Here is a 13,118-nt window from a genome sequence, read left to right on the forward strand (position 1 = left end):
TGTAGCTACGATCAGGAAAGTTCTTTTTCTACTGAGTTATCTCCACAGCCCAAGGATTTTGTTTCTTTTTACTTTTTTTTTTTTTTTTTTTTTTTAGGTAAGGGTCTACAAGGTATTCAGGGTCTCTCTACTAGATCAGACTCATAGTGATCCACCTGTTTACAGCCTCCTAAGTGCTGAGATTACAGGCATGTGCAACCAGGCCCAGTCTCAATCACCATCTCAGTGTGCCCCAAGGTGCAGCAGGCACTGCAGGCCCAGGAATCAAAACCCCAGCCCCTGGATCTACCTAAGCAGGCACTTCAATCTACTGAGCTATTTGGTTGGCCCTCCCCATCATACTTTGAATTCCTGCTGTCAGACCTCCTTAGGTTGTTCACATTTTTCTTTTCTTGACATCTGAAAATGAAAGGGAATTCATCAGAAAAGTAGCATTGCTTGTACTTTATATTCTTACTTTCCAAGTTGAAAAAATAAGGCATTTTTTTTGTTGTTATCATTAGCAATGTTTCTGTATCAGCAGTGATTAGAAAGAAGAGAATTTCTTAGTATCTTCAGATATACATAGATTATATTAAATTAACTAAATATACAAATAATGACCAGGAACAAGGTGCACCAGTCAAGTTAGCAACAGATGCAACTTCTCTTGATAAAAGTTTTTCTATGCCTACAATTCCCAAAAAATGTTGGAAACTAACATTTCCCACAAAGAGGGAAAATGGTGATGTGAGAAAAGTCTAATTTTTGTTAACACAAGTCTTTTATAATCCAGGTTCACCATCTGCTGTAGACAGAATTATGATCCCTATACCATTTCCATGTTCCAAAGCAAAGAACCTGTGACTAAGTAAGTTCTAGGCAAACAGGAGTTAAAGATGCAATGTAAGTCATGCTGGGAATTCACACTACTGGCTTTAAGATGGAGAGAGTGTCTGATATTACCCAGGAAGTTCAATTAATCCCAAGGGACAGTCAGTAAAAGAGGGAGAAAACTGGGTAGCAAAGAAATCTACCAGCTTTTGCTCGCTACGAAAATGAATTTTTTAAAAAGTCATAAACTAAGGAACTTAGTGGGCCTGCAGAAGCTGGGCAAGGGCAGAGAGGCAGATCCTTTCTAAGAACAACTACCCATAACTCTTTGGTGGTAGTCCAGTGACTTGGTTTTAACCCACGTTGGATCTCTGACTTTCAGAATGGTACAGTAATAAATTTGCTTTTGTTTAAGCTACTAAGTTTTTATTATAGTAACAAATAGTAAACCAAACTATGTTTTGGCTTAAGTTTGGTTTTAGGCTCTGAAATGAGGATTTATATGAAAGTGTTTTACTGAAAACTGTTTCCAGGACAAAATCTTTAGGGAAATAGAGAAATGGGATATGGATGGAAAAGATGTTGAGAAAGAGGTGAATTATATTAAATCCCAGGGAAGAGCTGGGCTCAATGCCCTGAAAGGCAACAGTAGAGGATTTCACACTTTGAATTTTTTAAGAAAGTACATCTCCTGCTAAGTACTCTTACTAAAATATTAAAAGTTTTCAAAACGTTATAGAGGAGCTTTAGGTGAAGTAAGAGCCTTCACTTAGCTATCCTAAGAAAAATAATACATAGTCTGATTTATTGGTTAGTCTCTGCCCTTATATTACTTACACACTGCCTACGGTGATGAGGGCAGAGGAATACATTTCTAGACTTTTAGCAAGTTACGGTCAAAATATAAGATTCACGCTTAAGTAAAAATATTACAGTAAAAAATGCATTATCATTAATCCCTCAAAAATATTCCCCCTCCTTTGAACACATGCCGTTGTATTTGCCACCTTCTGAAGAAGTTTGGCAGTCCTCTTTCTTAAGTATCTTTTGAAGTTGTAGTACAAAAAAAAAAAAAAGTGAATGCTTGTATTATGTGCCATTCTAATGGAAAAACAGGCTTATAAAAGCATTACTGTCAATCCCCAGCACTGCAAGCTGTGCTGGCCTTGCCCTCAGGATGTGCTGAGATGGCAATTGAGACTGGGCATGGTGGCATGTGCCTGTAATCCAGCACTTGGGAGGATGGAGACAGGAGGGTCACTACGAGTCCCATCTACTAGACCCAGTACTAAATACATTTTTAAAAAATTACTATGTCCTTATCCACCTTATTCACTAGATGTGGCAACAGATGACTGGGATCTTTCCCAAATCAAAATGACTTTTGAGGGCAGGCTAGGTAGCTCAGTGGACTAAGCACCTGCTTAGGCAAGCACAGGGAGTGAATCCTTGACACCACATACCACACCAGCCCCACTCCACTGAGACTGAGAGTGGTGGTGCACACCTGTGATCCCAGGGCTGGGGAGGCTGGACACAGGAGGATCTCTTCAAGTCCAAGCTGTGTAGTGAGATCCTGTACCAAATTAGTTCAAAATAAATGACTTTTGAACTTTTTGAATCACTTTAGGAGGTGAAGGCAGTCACAACAGTGCAATTCAACCCTTATGAAAGAGGACTTTCAGAACTGCTTCAGAAAGTTTTGAGAATTATAGAGTAAGTGCCTTTGAAGTGAGAGCAAGTCTTTTGAGGGAATTAATAAAAATGTGTCTTTATTATAAAATAAGTTTCTTAAATTCAAGTATTGTTCACTTTATTTTAACTGTACCTCACATCTATGAGTGACAAAGCAGGGCCTCAAAGTCCTAAGGAGCCACTGGTGCTGGCTGTTAGGAATGAACACTGCCTGAGAGCTTATAAAAATGGAAATTTTTATCCCACTTGCAGTGGGATAGGTTGAGTACCAACAGAATCTACCGCATCTCTCTTTGCTAGAGGATTGTTTTCAAGAATAATCTGTTCATTTCTATTTAAATTACTGTTAACACTAAATAGATTTTCATCACTTTGTTTGCAATTTACCATTGAGGGAAGAAAGCAGATTCAGTCCCCAAGCGTTCTGGAAAGGTAGCTTCACATCCTCAGAGACCTCCGTAATTCTAATAGTCTAACCATCAACAAATAGTTTCCCTGGTGGTTGTGTTTCTGAAACAGTTTCAGAAACTAGGAGACATGTAACAGCTGCAGGTTTGGTGGACATGGTTGCTAACACATTTCAATGATATGATTACAAAAGAGTTTAGTGGTGCAGTTCAAAATTTTAAAATAAGAGCATATCTGATTGGATAAGAGCAACCAATTTGGTATATCTTTGGTCCCCTAAAATCATATTACATAACCTACATTACACTTAAGAAAAGCCATAGTGAAGCCTAACATCTCTATCAGTTACCTATAAATGGGTCCATCATCTCAGAAGTAGCTATTTCATTTTGATAAGTCTAACATTTTCTTAAGTATTCAACATCCTTAAAATTATATATTCAAATCTAGGTGGCTTCTCCTATAAATCTGGTTCTACTCCTTACTTCTCTTCTTTTATTAATAGCATCACTGTTTTTCTAGTCTTCCAAGTTAGATTTATTAGACTTTGACCTCTTCTCTTTAAACAGTGTGTCAGATTTGTCACTGTCATGAGATATCTCAGCTATTTTCTTCATGTCTGCAACTGTTGACACAGTTTAACCTCAGTTTGGTTTATGTGGCCATCGTAGCCTTGTACATTGAGTTCTGTCAGCTTATCAAAAAACCCAAAACATCAGTTTTCCTCATATCACTTCCTTGATCAAGAGTACATAACGAATACTTTTTCATAGAACCTGGTAATAGGCCAAAAATAGGGGACATAAGAGGCAAAATCCTGATACACCTCTTATTACACAACGCTGTTCTGTTTGACATCACCCTTTCTTCTTTCCACAATTTAAAATTCTGTATTTTTTCTTGCTGATTTACTTTCTATATCATCAGCTAAGCGCAAGAGTCAGTCTCTGCCTTTCTCTCGCTCTCTCACTCTCTCTGTCTCTCTGTCTCTTTTCCTCTCTTTGTATGTAATTTACTGGGGATAGGACACAGACCTTTCTAGCCAAGTGCTCTACCACTGAGCTATACCCCCAGACCAGGAACTCCAATGATACAGTACAATTAATAACTACTCAAATATAAAATGGAGTTGTAAAATCTCAGCAGAAATCACAATGGGGTAAAGGGTGATAGAAAGAGGGGTATGAGGGCCGGGGAGATGGCTCAGTGGAATAAGCACTTCTCTGGCAAGTGCAAGGCTCTGAGTTCCATCCCTGGTTCCACCAAAAAAAAAAAAAAAAAAAAGAGGGGTAGGATGAACATTAACTTTAGAGTTGCTTAGGGCAGGGGTTGTGGTATTGAGTAAGTCAACAAAAGAGTCAGTTTTCATATCTTGAACATTCAGGCTAGAATGAATGATAAATACTTCTTTAACTTCATTTTAAAAGTATACAGACTACAGCCAGCAAGATAGCTCAGTGGACCAAGTACCTGCTTAAGCAAGTGCAGGGACCGGGATTCCATCCCCAGTACCACATGCCACGCGGGCCCCACCCTTGGATGCTCTGAGCTGGCGACCCAGTCCGGGCGTGGTGGTACATGCCTGTAATCCTAGCACTGTGGAGACTGAAAACAGGAGGATCACTATGAGTACAAGCTGCATAGTGAGACACTATACCAAATACATAAAATTAAATATAAAATGAAAAGAAAAGTGTACAGACTAAGTGGCACTTCTTTTGCTACTAATTAATACATGAATAGTTACAGATCATTTTTAAAATGGAATTTACAGGTAGAAATCAGGAAAAGAAAATCCAACAACCTGTCTGTAATTTTTAAACCAGTCCTTTTTTAGACAAATCAACACCGCATTGAAAATTGTTACATTTATATGGTAAGAGGTATGAAAGTTTACAAAAGTCAAACTGAAAAATATGTTTAGTTAAGTATATTATATGATTTTAATATGAAAAGAAAAATTGGACCACTTAATTCAGATTTTAACTTTTCTTAAGAAAATTATTCCCCCACCAGAAAAACATTGCTATAAAGTATTTTTCCTTATAAAAACAAGATAAGGGCTGGGAAGATAGCTCAGTAGAATAAGCACTTTCCTGGCAAGTGCAAGGGCCTGAGTTCAATGCCCAGTGTCTTGTACTATGAATAACCACTAAGAAGATAACAATATGCAATGTATTAATTACTGAAACTGTCCTAGTAATCAGTTTTGAAACTGTCTCATTGCTTTCTGTTTCTCAATAAAATTAATAAAAAACCAAACAAACAACAAAAACCAAGATAAAACAAAAGAAACATATATAGCAAATCAATTTTGCATAAGGATTCTGGACATTTATCTGCTGAAATGTATTCATACAATCCCTGACCAAACCATCCACATCATTCAACAGATGAAAAGCTTGATATTCAAAGAATTTAAACAGATATTTTGAAGACACCATGATACCATGGTAAAAACTGTATTAAAATGCAAAGTTTTGATTTAATAAGAAAGAGAAAATATTCTTTGAACAAAGTGGTTGAATAGCCAAAATACTGAACTTAAAGAACCATTAGGAAAATTTTGAATAAGGTGTGTGAAGAGCTCACAGAGAATATCTTGGACATTCTTTGGAGAATACAGTAGCTCAAAAGATGATATGGAAACACTCCTCCATTTAGTGGATTACCTTTGCATTCTCATGAAGGTGTAATCTGAGATGAAAATACCATCACACTCTCAAGCACTGGAGTCGAGGCCTTTATTGTACGGCTGCGTGTGGTGGAGCATCAGGGACACAGAGCAGCCCTCGGACAGAGCAGAGCCATCTTAACAACACGGAGCCCTCTAGTCATGGACTTGAGATGCCATTCTAATTTTTCCTTTTATTTCTTTTCAATCATGTTTTGTAGTTTTCAGAGAAGTTGCATACTTCTTTTGCTATATTTACTATTAAGTATTCTGCTGTTTTTGATGCAAGGTGAATGGAATTACTTTCTCAATTTTATTTTTGAATATTCACTTCATGTATATTTAAATAAAGTTATATTTCAACATTAATTTTGTATATGGCTTCCATATTGAAGTTATTTATTAGTTCTGAGGATTTCTTTTTTGCTTTTCTTTTTCCTTTTCGTTTTCTTCTTTCTTTTTTTATGTCTTCCTTTCAGTGAATTACTTAGCATCTTCTTTATACAAGATAATTTCTTCTCCAAAAAGACATTGCTTCTGTCTTTTTAAATCTACATGGCTTTCATTTCTTTTTATTCCCTAATGTCCATAGAGATTACCTTTTTATTGCAATATTGAATAGAATTAGTGAGGCTGAATATCCTTGTTTTGTCCCTGATCTTGGAGAAAAGCCCATTTTTTCACCAGTCAGGGGTGTTTGTAGACCTTTATTCAAGTTGAAGAAGATCTTCATATATGTAGGTTTTTCAACCTCTCCATAGCCATCTCTCAATCACAATAAATGATGATTTTGTTAATTTCTAAAGCAACAGTGTTTGGTTCTACTAATTTTCTATTACTTTTACATTTTCTATTGCATTAAGTTCCACTGTAATCATTACCATTTTCTTCATTCTACTTGATGCAGATTCAGTTTGCTCTGATTTTCCCAACTTTTTAAGGTTGAAGCTTACTTATTAATTTGGGATCATCTTCCATTTTAACATATGCAGTTACAGTTATCAATTCCTGGCTCTGCTTCATTGCTTCCCAAAAGATTTGATAAGCTGTGTCTACATTTTGTTCATCTCAAAGTATGTTCCAATTTGTTATGATTTCTCTTTGATACATTGTGTATGAAGGAATATATTTTAATATCCCCATACATTTCAGTTTGCCTAAATTTTCCTATGTCAAAAAATACTTAGCATTATATCTACCTATTTAAGTTTCTTGAATTTTGTTTTGTAGCCTTTGAGAATGTTCTTGTATCTCTACAAAGCAGGCATATTCTGTTGCTGAGGAGAGGGTGCTGTTTATGTCTCCTAACTCTCCTTGGCTTGTGGTACCATCCAGCCATCATTTTCCTTGTTGTTATTCTACATTGTTTTTCTACCCATTATTGAAAGGGGGCTAGTGAAATATCCAAATATTATCCTTCCCTTGTCTACTTTCCCTTTTATTTCTTTCACTTTTTGTTTCTTGCATTTTGATGTTTTGTTATTTGTTGCATGAGGTAATAAGCCTGATATTGTCCTGATGTATTGACCCTTTTATCATCATATAGTATCCCTCTTTAACAAGATTTTTGTGTCTGATTCATCTTATGTTACCATAGCTAACCAGACTTCTTGTAATTGTTGCTTATGTCTTTCAGTCTTTTATTTTCAGTTTCTGTGCCTTCTAGTCTCTTTCTGTCTGTACAGTTTCTTATTCATTCTGACAATTTCTTTCTATGAGTTTATTTAATCAATTCCCATTTTATATCACTCTGGCTATTTCTGTGAGTAAAATTTGGGTTTTCAATGTTTCCTGTCTTTTCTGCATATCAATTTCTCCTTGATTGCACTTTTTTCACTAAGCAAATATTTTCTAATGTACCAAAATAGTTCTTTAATGAATTTTTTTGCTACCCATTGAGTTATTTCCTTCTGTTCTGAGATTTGCCACATATAACTTAATTTACTAAATCAGTTGCAAATTTATACTTGGTATCAATGATATATAAAAATATTGCTCTTACTCCATTTTCTTTTTCTTCCCTTATTGCTACACATATCACATCCTATAAATACTGTACACCCAATGTTTCATGGTTATAATTATTGCTTTATATAATTGTATTCCTTGTAAAGAAGCTAAAATATAAAGCAACAGGCACAGGCTGTAATAGTGCTAAAAATAAAACAAGCACAACAAAAATATATTACATCTATTATATTATATTTCTATATTCTAAGAATAAATAAATATAAAATATATCATATTTCTACAGTCATTATATGTGCATTTTTCTGATACAGTAAATTTTCAAATTAGCTAATATAAGTATGCATTTATACTCTCATATGTTCATTACCTTTAGGTATTCTTTTGTATGTGCATGTGTGTATTTTTTTAGCCTAAAAGTATCCTTTAATATTTATTTCAAAGTAGATATTTTGAACTAACAACACATTGCCTCACATCTTGTTTATTTTTTAAAGTCCTCTCTATTTTCAGTTCTTAATGGTCTATTTTTCTGGGCATAAGATGCTTGCTTGATAGTTGTATTAGTCAGATTTTCATCACTGTGGCAAAAACTGAGATGAACAGTTTCAAGGAGGAAAGGTTTATTTTGGGCATGCTCGAGTTTTTGATCTATGCATGGCTGACTCTATTATCTTCAGGCCCAGGGAGGGGCAGAAGGTGCAGGACCATGTCAGGAGGGTGGGCCATAGGAATACCACTTACATCATGGCAGCCCGGGAAGCAAAGAGAAAGACCCAGAGCTGAGTGGGAAGGGCCAAGACGCCGTGGCCACGATGCCACAGCCCACTCCCTTCAAGCAGGACCCATCTTCTGTTTCCATCACCCCCAGTAATGTCATCATATTCTGGTCTCATCAGCAGATGAAACCACTTCATGAAGTCAGAACTCCGGCCATCTAGTCATGCCCACTCAGCCCAGCAGCCAGTAACCAAGTCTGTCATACACACATCTGTGGAGAACATTTCAAATCAAAACAGTAACAGTTCTGTGTCTGAGAAATAGTCAGCCAAAATTATTTTCTCAACTATAGGTTATCTCTTCACTCCATTATTTCCTTTGCAATGCAGAAGACTTTTAAGTTAAAACAATCCCATTTGCTTTGTGCAGTTATTTCTTGTGTAATTGAAGTTCTTTTTCGGAAAGCTCATACCTACACATCTTGCTTCTCTGTTTTGTCGTTCTTTACTTCCACTAGAGTAATTGTTTCTGTTTTGATGCTGAGATACTTGATCCAGTTTTATTTCAGTTTAATATATGGTGAGAGATATGGGCCCATGTTTAATATTCTGCATATAGTTGACCAATTTTCCAAGTATCATTTGTTAAATATGTTTCTCCTCCAAAGTATATTTTTGGCCTTTTTGTTGAAGATCAAATAATCAAATGTGTCCTAGGGGCCTTCTGTATCCTCTGTTTGGATCCGCTGACCCCCAAGTCTGTCTCTGTGCCAATGCCAGGCCATTTCTGTCACTGTTCCTTTGAAGTGTAACTTGCAGTCATGTATTGTGATGCCTCCTGCTTCACTCTTGCTGTTCAGGATTGCGTTTGCTATTTTGGGTGTTTTCTGGTTCCATGTGATGTTTAGGATTATTGTCTCTTGTTCTGTGAGGAGTGTCATTGGTGTTTTGATTGGTGTTTCATGAAATGATCATACACTGGTTCTGCCTACCCAAGTGCAGGAGACATTTTTCCATTTCCTCATATACTCCTTGATTTTTCAAATTTGATTTTTCTTGATGCCTGTGTGAATGATATTGTTCACTTATTTTTTTCTCATTGAGCTCATTATTGATCTACATGAATGCTATTGATATTGTGTATTGAATTTTTTATCCTGCTATATTATTGAAATTGGTTATTCTAAGAGTTTTTGGTGAGATTCTTTGGCTTTTCTATGTATCTTGTCATGCTCAAATAATGACAATTTGATTTCTTCCTTCTTTATACATGTCCTTTTTACTTCTTTCTCTCCAAATTGCTCTGGCTAATGTCTTCAATACTGAGATGAACAGAAGTGATGATGGTGGGCACATTTATCTTGCCACGGATTTCAATGAATATTGTTCAACTTTGAGTTTCTCCCCATTTAATATGATGCTTGGAGTTGGTTTATCATGAAGAGATTTTATAAGACTTAGGTAAGTTCTTTTATACTTTCTTTCTTTAGAGATTTTATCATAAAAGGGTACTGGATTTTGGGCACCCTCACTTGGTTTCCTTTTGTGTGTGTACTATCTTATTCTGCCTAAAATCTGCTTATGCCTCTCATGGACACATTGTGAAATTCTTTTTATGATGAAAGTCAAGTTGAGGCCACCATCTCTTTGTTAGGAAAAAGGCAAAAGAAGAGACAGAGGGACATGCTCAACAGGACAGGTTTGTTGTAGGACAAACCTGAGAAGAACTGCTGCGCCACTAGAGACCAGGCCAGCTGCTCTCGTATAAGCCATGGCTCTTTGGTAGGGTCACCGGGAGGGTGAGTTCAGGGGGAGGGGCTTGTGGCTCCTTGCCAGGAACAAGGCTTGTGAGAAGGCAAGTGGTCCTGGCTGCCCAAGGATGAGTCTTGGGAAAGCGCGTGAGAAGTGACTGCTATTAATGCAGAGCTGATAGTGTTTATTCCCAAGATCAACTATGCTGGGAGGTAGGGTCTCTGACTGGGATGGCAGCACTAGGATTCCTTCACTCCTCTTTTAGAGGGATCTGTCTGGTGACAACTTTTATTGTGGTTTTCAAGATTTCTTTTAACTTAACTTTGGATTTCAGTGTTGTTTTCACTATAGCTTATCTCTGACTATCTTTTGCATTTATCCTACTTGGAGTTTATTGAGCTTCCCAGAGCATGTTAGGAATTTTCAATAAGTCTGAAAATTTTTCAGAAAGTTGTGCCTTTCTCTGTGATCTTCAAATTGATCGTCTCTTTCAGTTTTTTTTTTTTGTTTGTTTGTTTGTTTTGTTGTTGTTTGGTTGGTTCCAGGGATTGAACTCAGGACCTTGCATTTGCCAGGCAGGTGCTTAAACCATTGAGTCATCTCTCTAGCCCCTGTTCATTTTGAAGTTAAGTCTGATGTGTGAATAAACACAGGCATTTTGTCATGTCTGTGTCTTGAATCATGCGTTCCTCTTATTTCTGTTTTGTGTTTGAAGTCACATTTTAGATAGTATCTGGATACAAGCCTCTGCTCTCCCAAGCTTATTACTGTCACCCTTTCGTAGCTCCCGACAGCATTACTTGGGTGAAGTACATGACCTCCCACACCTTAGCCCAATGCTTTAGGAAGACTGTAATGCTGTCCTTCAGGGAACACTGTCTTGGCCAGGCCACAGTTACATAAAGATGACAGTGTGTTGCAGGGGAGTTCTCCCATACCAAACCCAGTTGCTAGGCTCCAATAATCATCAGGTGATTGCTCTATTATTGTCACAATGTCTTGAAGCACAAATTACATAGCAGACTGAACTAATCAAATGCGGGCTTCACTGAAGGGAGAAGAAGCATTCTTGAGGCTAGCATTTGACATTTGTTCTCACCCAAATAGAGCTCCATCCAGCTGTCTCACTTCCTGACACTGTCAGGCAAATTAGTCAATCAAATTTAACCAGTGTCTCCAATAAGTCTACCAGTCTTAACTCACTTTCTTGTTACTATAGTCCCTTAGGCTTAAAATTATCCATTTATTGACAGTAAGTCAGTCCCTTTTGGGGGAAACTCACAATTCTCTATTTTACAACTTTAGTTTTCCCTGACTTGAAAACCTATATGTTGGGCTGACCAAATAGCTCAGCTGATTAAAGCACCTGCAAGCAGGCGCAAGGCCAGGGGATTCGATCTCCAGGTCTGCCCTGTTAGTCCCGCCCACGGGGCATGCTGAGATGGCAATTGAGACTGGGAATGGTGGCGTGCACCTGTAATCCCAGCTCTTGGGAGGCTGTAAACAGATGGATCACTATGAATCTGATCTAGTAGTGAGACCCTGAACACCCTGTAGACCCTTCCATAAAATACAAAAAAAAAAAAAAAAAGAAAGAAAGAAAGAAAGAAAGAAAACCTATATGCCACAGCTCTGGAACTGGGTATGGGGAATGGTGTAATTTTCTCTGTGAAGCAAATCCATTGCTACCAGAGCTGGCTTCTCAGTTTTCCTTTCTCAGGCTGGAATCTATACTTTATATGCCAGGTAAATACTGGTCCCAGTATTCCTAGTGATAGGTGTGGGAACCGTTAACTGGTATCCATTTTATAATAGTGTCATCCATTTTCTTAAGTTCCTATTCCCCTGCTGAGTTAAGTTTCTGGTCCTTCCCGCCTTGCCCACTCCCCGTGAATCACGTGCTATGCCCCAGGGGTGGGACCTTCCTCCATTGCCTAGATACCTGCTGATGTCAAGAGCTGAGAATTCTTCATTCCTACACTCCCTTTGTATACCCAGCACCTCCCCTGAATAAACGAGACTTGATCAGAATTTGTCTTGTCTTCATTTCTTGTGTCTCCTGTCCCTTCTCATCCCCACTCCCTCTCTAGGGTCCTCATTACAGATATGACCTTTATCCATGACTGAAGGCTCCCCTATCTCAGTTACACTTACACAGAATTGAGCTCAGAACAGATACCTCTGGGAGCAAAAGGAGGAATGCTAAGCTCTTATCTCTCTGAGGAAAATGCACCCTGGCTGGGCTAGAATGAGATGGCCTTTTGTTCTTGCCTGAACAAGTCAAGAGTCTTTATTCCACTAAGATGGAAAGAGAAAGAAGAGCTGGGCCCTGATTATCACACTATAAATTCACTGGTTTTGCCAAGTGTTAGTAGATTTTCTAGAACTGATATTACCTTATTGTAGACCTGTAGCTCCATGTCTAAAGACTCAGTTGTTTCTTTTAAAACATCTTTCATTAGTTTTCCTGGGAAGTGAGACAAGACTCCATTCAGTCTGTTGTAACCTCCAAGTTACCATCTCTGTGAAATTTTTAAAATGATTTTTCTATAAGCAGTTAAGTCAAAATTAATATGACTGAATTAATATACAGTCAAAGAGGCACTAGGCTCTCAAGGAAGTTAGCTCAAAATAAAGACCTTAGAATAGTGGCTGGAGGTGTATCTGAAGAAGACCGGGCCTCAGGATGGAGTCCAGGAACCACTGTCTCTTTATTTACCACAAAAATCTCCTAACTTCTTCCTTTGGTGCGCAACTTCATTCCCCAATGTAGCATGACAACAAACTTGGGACATTTGATAACTAACCATTTGGACATTATATTTCTCCTATATCAGTTTGACAAACTCAGTAAATTATGTGTTGGTATCCTTATTTTATAGGTAAAATTTTGTTCTTATTCTATGTCATAAGTTATTGATGGGAGAAATTTGAGCAGACATTTAAAAAAATATACACTTCAAAACTCCAACCAAAAAAAAAAACCCACCTCACTAATTTAATAATAAAGAAGATATGGGAGAAAGATGATTATGTCATAAAAATATTCAGATAATTTCCTTGAGAAACTGGGATATGGGGACCTACTA

Source organism: Octodon degus, unplaced genomic scaffold, assembly GCF_000260255.1.
Source record: "Octodon degus isolate 3935 unplaced genomic scaffold, OctDeg1.0 scaffold00168, whole genome shotgun sequence".
In the NCBI taxonomy this organism is placed as follows: Eukaryota; Metazoa; Chordata; class Mammalia; order Rodentia; family Octodontidae; genus Octodon; species Octodon degus.